This window comes from Lampetra planeri, chromosome 27, assembly GCF_965212315.1.
Source record: "Lampetra planeri chromosome 27, kcLamPlan1.2.h2, whole genome shotgun sequence".
NCBI classification, from domain to species: domain Eukaryota; kingdom Metazoa; phylum Chordata; class Hyperoartia; order Petromyzontiformes; family Petromyzontidae; genus Lampetra; species Lampetra planeri.
In genome coordinates this window covers 8848269-8858756 of record NC_136133.1, presented here as the reverse complement: position 1 = coordinate 8858756, position 10488 = coordinate 8848269, and positions in this window count along the sequence as shown.

Genomic DNA, 10488 nt, shown 5'->3' with positions numbered 1-10488 from the left:
TATCGATATAGTGCGATTTCTCTTTATTTATTTATTTACTATTGCCGACTGGCATGCGGGAAGGCGGTTGCCCCTGGCAACGGGCGGTTGGCAGCAACGCCGTCGCTGCGGGGTGGACGCCATTTTTTTATTCCCGTTAAAAATATGCGCACGCATTAACACACGACGCTGAGGTAAATTCATCAAAGTTTCACGTCCTCTTCACTCCCCCCCACCCCAATGTGTGCAATTACTATCATAGGGTCAGTAGATAATAAAATAATAGCGATTAGACAGTATTATTGTAGCGCGGGGGGGGGGGGGGTTGACGGCCACAGCACCCAGCCTCGGCTGGGTGGGCAATCTAGGCGAGGCCGGAGGCTCTGCACGGTACTAGGCCTCGACACCCCACGCGTCTCAGGCGACGACTTTGTGGTATAAACTCGATATACCCAGCGTTGCCCGGGGGGAAAATACATTTAAAATCTTCTGAAAACTTTAAAACATAACATACCAATGAAAATACAACTGTGTAATTTAAAATGTAAAACCGACCGCGCCAAGAATCGATTCTCTGAATCGTGCAAAGGAATCGAAGGTTGTAGATTCATTTAGAATCGCCCTGTTCCCTTTTTAACTAACTGCGTGTCCCAGACACACACATTCACACATTTAGCTTTTACATTTAACATACAAAACGTCAGCATGTACTGCTGTCATCATAGGCAAAAATATATACACCCTCACCACTCTCCCTCACTCACCCTCACCACTCAGCACTTACTATCACTCACCACTAACCCTCACCACCACCACTCACCACCACTCACCCTCACCTCTCACTCACCCTCACCACTCACCCTCACCACTCTTCCTCACCACTCTTCCTCACTCCTCACCACTCACACTCACCCTCACCACTCACTAATCACCCTCACCACTCACCCTCATCACTCACTACTCACCTTCACCACCACTATTCACCCTCACAACTCTCCCTCACCACTCACCCTCACGATTCACCCCTTTCCCTTACCACTCACGCTCGCCATCACCAACCATCCTCACCCTTACCACCACCACTCTCCCTCACCACTCTCCCTCACCACTCACCCTCACCTTAACCACTCACCCTCTCCACTCACCCTCAGCACTCACCACTCACCCTCACCTTCACCACTCACCCTCACCACTCACCACTCTCACAACTCACCCTCACCACTCACCCTCACCATTCACCACTCACCCTCACCACTCACCATCACTGTGGTGGTGGTACCTGCTATCATGACAGTAGTACAAGCTGACGTTTTGTATGTGTAATGTCAAAAGCTAAATGAGTGAATGTGTGTGTCTGTAAGAAATGTGAAGCATACTTGGCGACACGTAAGCAAGTTTTTTTTTAAAACGGGAATAGGGTGAGTGGTGGTGGTGAGGGTGAGTGGTTAGGGTGAGTGGTGAAGGTGAGGGTGAGTGGTGATTGGTGATGGTGTGATTGGTGAGGATGAGTGGTGAGTAGTCAGGGTGAGGATGATTGGTGAGTAATGAGGTGAGTGAGGGTGAGTGGGCAGGGTGAGTAGTGAGGGTGAGTGGTGAGTGTCAGTGGTGAGCGTGACTGGTGAGTGGTGAGGGTGAATGGTGAGGGTGAGTGGTGAGGGAGAGTGGTGAGGGTGAGTGGTGAGGGTGAGTGGTGAGCGTGAGTGGTGAGGGTGAGGGGTGAGGGTGAGTGGTGATGGTGAGTAGTGACGGTGAGTGGTGATGGTGAGTGGTGAGGGTGAGTGGTGATGGTGAGTGGTGACGAAGAGTGGTGACGTTGAGTGCTGAATAGTAAGGGTGAGTGGCTATGGTGAGGGTTAGTGGTGAGGGTGAGTGGTGAGGGTTAGTGGTGAGGGTGAGTGGTTAGGGTTTATGGTGATGGTGAGTGGTGAGGATGAGTGGTGAGGGTGAGTGGTGAGGGTGAGTGGTGAATGGTGAGTGGTGAGGGTAAGTGGTGATGGTGAGTAGTGAGTGGTTAGGGGTGAGTGGTGGGGATGAGTGGTGAGGGTGAGTGGTGAAGGTGAGTAATAAGTAGTGAGAATGAGTGGTGAGTGGTGAAGGTGATTAATGAGTAGTGAGGGTGAGTGGTGAGGGTGAGGGTAATTAGTGAGTAGTGAGGGTGAGTGGTGAGGGTGAGGGTGAGTGGAGAGGGAGAGAGTGAGTGGTGAGCATGAGTGGTGAGGGTGAGTGGTGGTGGTGAGGGTGAGTGGTAAGCGTGACTGGTGAGGGAGAGGGTGAGTGGTGAGGGTGAGTGGTGAGTGGTGAGGCTGAATGGTCAGGGTGAATGGTGAGAGTGAGTGGTGAGTGGTGAGGCTGAATGGTCAGGGTGAATGGTGAGAGTGAGTGGTGAGGGTTAGTGGTGAGAGTGAGTGGTGTGGGTGTGTGGTGATTGGTGATTGGTGAGGGTCAGTGGTGAGGGTGAGTGGTGAGGGTGAGGGAGATTGGTCAGGGAGATTGGTGAGTGGTGGGTTGTGATGGTGAATGGTGAGGGTGAGTAGTGAGTGGGAGTGGTGAGGATGAGTGGTGAGGGTGAGTTGTGAGTGGTGAAAGGTATTGTCAAAGCCCACCGGGCGTTGAGAATACCTTAGTATCTGTATATATATGTAAGGTTATTAAGAAATATATTTTTCACTTCTGCTAGTTTATAATGAAATAAAGCACACGGTATTTCACGGACGCTACTGACCATGTCTGATGCGCAGAGGCAAAAAAAATGTTACTTGAGAGGTGGGGCCTTTCATCAAGAAGAGTTTGAATGTTGAGTGTATTTGACTTGTTACACGGATGATAATAGTCCCATTGATCCAGTTGCTTGGCTTTTTTTTCATTTTACCAGGTAAGGTCTACTGAACTCTATCGCTCTTTTGCAGAAGCGATCTGACCACAAATCATTCCTCAACGAAGAGGGATATTATATTGAGACTTATAGAAGCCAAATAATCTAAATGCATGTTTCTAAATGTGGACGTTAAAATGGTAGGAGCCGGATAAAATCCACGTTACCACGGTGAGAACACACAATCTCCAAACACACAGGCGTCAGAGTCCGGATGGAACCCACGAACTCCTGTATACCAACCGAGGTAGTTAACATCTCGCCACCGTGGCACCCATTTTTACACGGGGGGGAATCCCGTGGTGATGCGTGAGGCAGAGCTGCAGCAACGCAGATAGAGACGTCAACATTGCAGAGATCCTTGAGGAATTGTATTTAATTGTCAAACGAGGTGTTTGACGCTCGCAAACAAAAAAAATCTAAACAAAAACCGTCTAGATTTAATATGAGAGCAAGAAACTGTGGCATATATTGTGATTTGAAAAAATTAAATAGTAAAATAATTAACATTTGAGCATTTATGTAAAATATGTTACGTGAAATTAAGTGCAATTTTTAAAAATGTGAGTGTGTAATTAAGAATGTGTGTTTTAAAAAATAGTAACGTGTGTATGTAATGTTCTGAGTGTGTGTCATTATTATTGCGTGGTGCGATTATTATTGGCTTTCTTGATAATTGGTTTTTTACCCTTCTATCTGGCAACAAAACTGACACCTTTTTTACAAGGAGTCAGTTATGTTTGCATAGACCACAATACCTGCAGTCGTAATGCAAACAAAAACATAACTCTGATAATGTATGCACTGTCTTTGAAGTTGATTGGTCCACACCCGAGACAGCTTTTCTTAGAGCCCAGTCTCACATGGTATTGGACCAGATGACGCCAAAAGACGCATTTTGACTCCTTGTAAAAAAGGTGTCAGTTTTGTTGCCAGATGAAAGGGTAAAAAACCAATTATCATATTTTTTCTTCTGGCAAATGAGGTTCCAATGGTTTAGTGGCTCTCTTGTTGTCGAGGGGTATGTGTCACCAATCGTGATAATATCAATGATTCTCGCTTTAACATTTATGATTCTCGCTTGAAAAATTACGCATGCAATTTCGTCATTGCGACAATGATGCACGAGTTTAGGAAATAAGCACTCGGAAGTCGGAAACCTGTTTTTTATTTAAGCAATTTTAATATCAACTCACTCCAATATCCAGAACTCTTATCAGCAGGAAATGATAGCAACGACAGTACCCATCCAAATATACATACTCATCAATCCGTATTGAATGACAACAAAATCAAAGTATTGGCTAATATCACGATCACGTTATTTAAAAAAGAAAAATAGGCAGACCGTAAAAATTGCAATTTTCGTACGGAATGCGTGCTCATAAAATGCGTATCAAATGGTTAGAAAGTATTAATCATCGGATCTCACAATCACGTGATTAAATAATACTTACAGGCTAACCCTCAACAACAGTATCAATGTCAACTTACGCGTTAAAAAAATTGTCAAATGTTTAGGAAGCATCAACGATCAGATTTTCAAGATTATGTGATAAAAACAAACAGCTAATAGATCAAAATTACAGTATGTATGCAGGCAGATGGGTTCATAAAATAAATGCTTATCAAATTATTAGAAGAACACCAAAGATCGAATTAGCAAGATTATGCGATTTAAATAAAAACAGCTAATATCTCAAAACGATAGTATTCATCCCGATACCGATATGCATGCCGTGGATTTGTGTATTAGGGTGGCAATCATGATACATGTGTGGTGGTCAGGATTGACACACGCGCCACAACCTAGGGGAGGGGTAGCTACCGGTCTGAACCGGTCCGAACCGTTCGGGCAAGAGGCGGTTCGAACCGCTCTGAGGGGAGGGGGCTGGCGAGAGCTGGGGCCCCCAGAACCCCCGCGCCTCAGAGAGGGGATATATTAGACGGCTCCCGGAGAGCGGAAGTCAGTCCATCTCATCCCAAGCTGAAGCAAGAAGCCGCTGAAGACCCTGGACCCCAAGCCGCCGATGCCCGTCGACGGGCCGGGACTGAGTGGGGTGCCGGTGGTGGGTTAGCCTTCCCTAGGCTGAGGAGCCCGAGGGCTTAAGTAGGGAGCGTGGTTAGAATTGCCCGGAGGCTATACCTCCCTAGGTTGCGGTAAAGGGGCCATTCCCCAGTGTGTCAAGATGTCTAGCTGTTATTGAATAAAAGCGGGTGGCCTCTAAGAAGTCTCCGTCTCCTTCGAGAACGTTACACATGCATGGTCCACCAGTCATGATGTATCGTGCGATGTGCATTCGTTTACGTGCGATCCTTGCATGAGATGGCGTCACCAACTGTAAGCTGTGTGGTCACGTGATGGGTGCGTGTGGGAGTCGGTGTTCGTCTTCTGTCTTCTCTGTATCCGAAAACATCTCAAATCCCACGAGGGAGCGTTGATTAGTAGGCTCGATCCGCTGCTGGAGTGTGCTGCGAACACACGGCTCGCTGTCAATTCAGAGCTGGAGTGCGTTCGCGACTCATGGGTCCGCAAGCTGCCAGTTCGCCATTGGCTGCTGTGCCAAACTGGCAGGTGGTCTGCACGCCAGACTCGATATGCAGCTGGAGTGCTCTGTGGCCACACTGGCCAAGCGCTTGCAGCTCCGTCAAGCAGAGCAGCTGCATGTCACGGCACTTGCCCCGGAACACTGCAAGTCTGTAAGCAGCAGCCCGGATAATAGCTTGATGTGTGAGCACCTGCCGTGCCTCCCTCCCAAAAGGTCTTACGCTGGGCAGTTGCCTGCACGGCTTTCTCTGCTCACTCAAACACTCTCCAGATCCTCCACCTCATGCAATAGCAGTGACGGGCTCCACCATCAACATAATTTTCCAGCCTGTCACTTGGAACATATATGACGTCACGCACCTAGGGGGGGGGGGGGGTCAGACATTTGTGACGATGTGTGACGAGGGGGCGGGGGTTGAGAAATGTGATGTCACATTAACATGCGCAACTTTAAATAAATATAGACAACACGTTCTACTTAATTAAATAGACTTTTAATACAAAGACAATAGTTTAAAGCGATTTGAAGCATGTTTTTTTTGGGGGTGGGGCAGAGCTTCGTGACGTCATATGTGACGCCGTGTGACGATGAGAGGGGGGGGGGGTCAAAAATCGTCAAAAATCGCGTGACGTCATTTATGGACGGCCACTTGTATAAGAATATCCCGCCACTAGGGCACTCTAATTAACAATTTCCTGCTACCATATAACTTATTGCAACACTACAGGTGCAGACCTAGACTCCGCAAGCAACCCAAAAACAAACGAACAAAAATGCAAGAAAAACCTTCTAGCGACACTTCGAGTCTGCCTTAGCAGAGACTCAACTCGATTGCCAGTCACGGGGAAAAGTCCCGGAGCCTACCAGAGTAGAACTGACTTGGTGTTTATATAGGATTTTCAGCTCATGTGATTACCTAAGACACATTAAGGGCTGATGTTCTCCTCCCATCTTTGCACACGTGGTGCATCCATAGGGTCAGCCTGAGTTCATCCCTGGTTCTGGCTCTACAGACATCCTGGCACCTGATGTCCATCATCCTTATTAACTCCCTCCCTTTGGAGGTCATCCTATCTGATAGATGTTTCTTGTATTTTGTTTACCCGCTTCTCATTCTAGTGCTGGTTTGGCTTCGTCATCTGGTTTTCTCGACCTTAGGCATACAGAAGACCCATATTTGTCTCCAAGGAGCCATAACATAAAAAATAGACTATCACACTTAATATGAATCCCACGTCAACCGCAGATTCATGTATACATGGTTTATTATTTGTATACCAATTTACCAGACTTCCTTACCACGCCTCTTGGAGTCAGTCTGGAGCCGGAGCCAGAGTCAGCCTAGAGCGAGAGCCGCAGTCAGCCTGGAGCCAGAGTCAGCCTAGAACGGGAGCCAGAGCCAGAGTCAGTCTAGAGCTGGAGCCGAGCCACGGCCAACCGGATGTGGACTTGAAGGGGGAGTGGAACGCCTGTTCGTCACTCCTGCTCTACCAGTTGCTCTCTGAAGTTGGACTTGAGCCAGGCGGATGGACCAGCAACACGGACACGCTCTAAGACACCGCATTCCTGGTTTATGCACGTCGGCCGTTCTTGCGTGTCGGTTACCGTTGTTGTGCATTGCTTTCCATTCCTTAATTCTTTCTTGCTTGTTGCACGGAGGACGGGCCGGTGTTCCGTACCGGATCCTGATCCCTTCCCTTTCGTTAATTGTGGTTGTCGTTGTACTCTCCGTTATGTCTGGGGTGATTCCTGATTGTGATGCCGTCGCTCACGTTATTTTATCCTATTGCAGCCGGGACGGCTGGATTTTTCATCAGGGGGGGGGGGGTCATGTAATGCGAGCGTAAATGGGGTTGCTGCTGGGCTCTGGCCCAATCACACGGCCCGGTATGGGGGGCGTGTAGGAGGGGCCGCCGTTCACCTCGGCTCCAATGGGAAGCGAGGTGAATGGAGGTGGAGCCAGCAGTGCAGTATGGGAAGGCCGGATCTGACAATCCGGAAGGGGAGGAGTCAGGGTCACGTGGGAGAGACGATATAGAGGGGAGCCCGGAAGAGATTGGGGCCAGTTGATGGAGTGAAGAAGCGGGACCACTTTGGGTGGCCGCCGCGCCATCAGCGGTGTGCTGAGCGGGGAGGAGCGGAGCGACTAACGGGAGAACGCGTGCGGGGCGCGCGCGAGAAGGAGCTGATGGAGGAACGTGCGGGGCACGCGAGAGGAGCGTGCAGGGGCACGTGAGAGGAGCGTGCGGGGCACGCGAGAGGAGCGTGCGGGGCACGTGAGAGGAGTGTGCGTGGCACGCGAGAGGAGCGTGCGTGGCACGCGAGAGGAGACGCTAGTCCCTTGTCAGGACCAGCGGGGTGTGAGGACGAATGGAGGAGCTAACGGAGGAGCGTGCGTGGCACGCGAGAGAGAGCGTGCGCGGGGCGCGCGCGAGACGACGCTGGTCCGTGGAGGAGACCAGTGGGGTGCGGAGAAGAACCTGAATAAAAGACAAGCGGAGACCAGCAGTGCCTGACGGAGTCTTTTATTACACATTCGCTGCGTGATATCCACCGCCACGCCACTCTGTGCACGCGCACTCGCGCTGGTGTTGAGAGCGGCCACAAATTTGGATGGAACTTGAGAGAAAATACATCACTCATGCTCCATAAACAGTGACCCTGACCCACGCCACCACCACCGACGTAGGCCCCTTTGCTCACATCACGTCTCAAACAAACCATGCATGTGCCCCAGGTGAGTGTGCCTGGACCCAAGGTACCGTGTATACTGTGAGCGGCGGTGGCGCACTGATTAGCGTTGCACCGCGCTACGGACCGGGCAAAGAATCGACTTCGATTCCTGCCCACGGACAAATAACGACGGCGAATATTTGAACCGCCGCTCTTGGGTCTCCCCTCGGGCGACTCAGCCTCAAATGACTACCTGCTACAGTTGGGTTAAACACCAGCACTGGGGAGACAATGGCGCCGGGGCGTGGTGCTGGCCACCGACCTGCTCGTGCACCGTGGCGGCCTTCATAAGCACCACTCGCGAACAGCACTTGCCCCAACAGTCTGTTGAAGACAATCAGAGACAAAGGGGGGGGGGGGAGGGCGGGGACCCTATCAGCATCAACACCAGCAGCGGAACAACACAAATTCCATCCGACAGACGAACATCTCTTGACACACAGTGCGGCCGATGCTTTCACCCAAGGGCTGGCCTCTCATCCCACCAGCACGCAGGTAAATGATGCTCGCTGTTCTCTGCGGTCATCATCGTTCGCGATGCACAGCCGAAGAAGAAGATACGGGTAAAACTCTGTCCGTGTCTTTCTGTCCACCATGTATATGCGCATAGGTTCTGATCCGCCCTTCCTCGACAACTGAAAAAGAGCTTTATAAGTCATCGAATTTTAGTGTTGGTGTCAACTTCGACGCTAAGCACACACGGAGGCGTGTAGCTACAGTACCGCGTGTGGCGAAGCTTATATATGCCAACAGACAACAGCCTATGCTGATGTTGTGATGTTCATGAAGGCTCATCCTGAAGGCTTTGAGTCCGGCGGGTGAAAGACTCGCGATGATGCCAATTGCCTCGAGACCCCTGGATATCGCTCGACCGAGTGAACACCTCCGATGGGAGTCTTGCATCTCCCTCGCATGAAGACCTCTGTGTTGTGCAATCACGACAGCCGGCATTACGTAGCACGAAATACGAGCGCTGTGAAGCTCAGTGCGGTGGTTGTTTCACTCTGGATGCAAGGGCTGGTGAATAACGTGGCGATTTGCGAGGTGGATATCAAACTCGCTGGGCTGTAAATGTTGCCAGAAGGTGGCAGTGCATATCAATGAAGTGGGATCATCAAAGACAGTGGTTCTCAACCCGGGGGTGCTCGGACTGCTGGGGCTACGTGGTAATGTCCGAAGGGGAAAGAGAGGTGATTTATACGCGTGGGAAATTACATCATACATTGGTGAATAATCAGGTATGAATCTGCCAAAATAAAATATCTCCAATAACATTTTAATCCACATGGTAAGCTAGAGCGATATAAACTAAAGGATCGTACGTAATGCGGTTTCGAAGAGTAGCCAGCGAGCGCGAACACAGAACACAGTGCGCCGTGCATGCAGAGCGTCCGTTGAATTATTTGTATTCGTTTGCATTTATTAGCTAATGAGGATACCTCCAAAATGGCAATTGGTTCATTATTTAGACATTTATTTTGCAGAACCAAGCTGCGTCAGGCAGGGGGTGCATTCGGTTGAAACAATTCAACAAGGCGGGGGGGGGGGGTACATTAGCCAAATAAGGTTGAGAACCACTGATGTAAGATTCTAAGCTCTAAGCTAGGCTGTGCCCGGTTATGAGATGGACGAGACACTGGCCGGGAATGAAATGTGTTGGAGACCTGGGCTGCGAGGTTCCCAGTAGACGGCAGTACAGCAATGGATCTGTGACTCAATCACCATCTGCTGCATTGCCTACGACCGCTATGTGGCCATCTGCGACCGTCTGCGCTACCCTGAGCGGGTCACCAAGAGGACGCTGGCAGTCATGGTGCTGCTCACGTGCGCTGGGAACGTTGCTTTTCTCGACGCCCGTCGTCGTCGCCTTCATAATGTTCGTCACGAAGAGGATCTTCGAAAGGGCACGCTGCACGAGCGTTTGCATGGTGGGCGCCACGATGGAATTCGACGTATTCCTGGGGCCGCTTCCGTTCGTCGTGTCCGTGCTGACCGCGACGGTGTTGTACTCGATGATCTACATCGTAGCTCAGAGGCAAGCGCGCCAGCTTGGAGTGGTGGCTACCGTGGCAGCGATCACCCACCGCCGGGGTAGCGGGGATCTGAAGAGGTTGGAGAAGAAGCGACGCAGCAGCAGCGCCGCGTCCAGGACCCTCGCCATCATCGTGGGCTTCTTCATGCTGTCGTGCGTGTCGATGGTCTGCTTCGCACTCGCGAACGTTGCCATGAACTTCGCGATGGCGAGAGAGGTGTGGTTCCTGATGTGTCTGATCGGCTTCGTCAATGCCATGCTGAACCCCCTGAACCACGTCACGTCCAACAGGCGATTCGGAGTCGCCTTTCGTGCCAAACTCA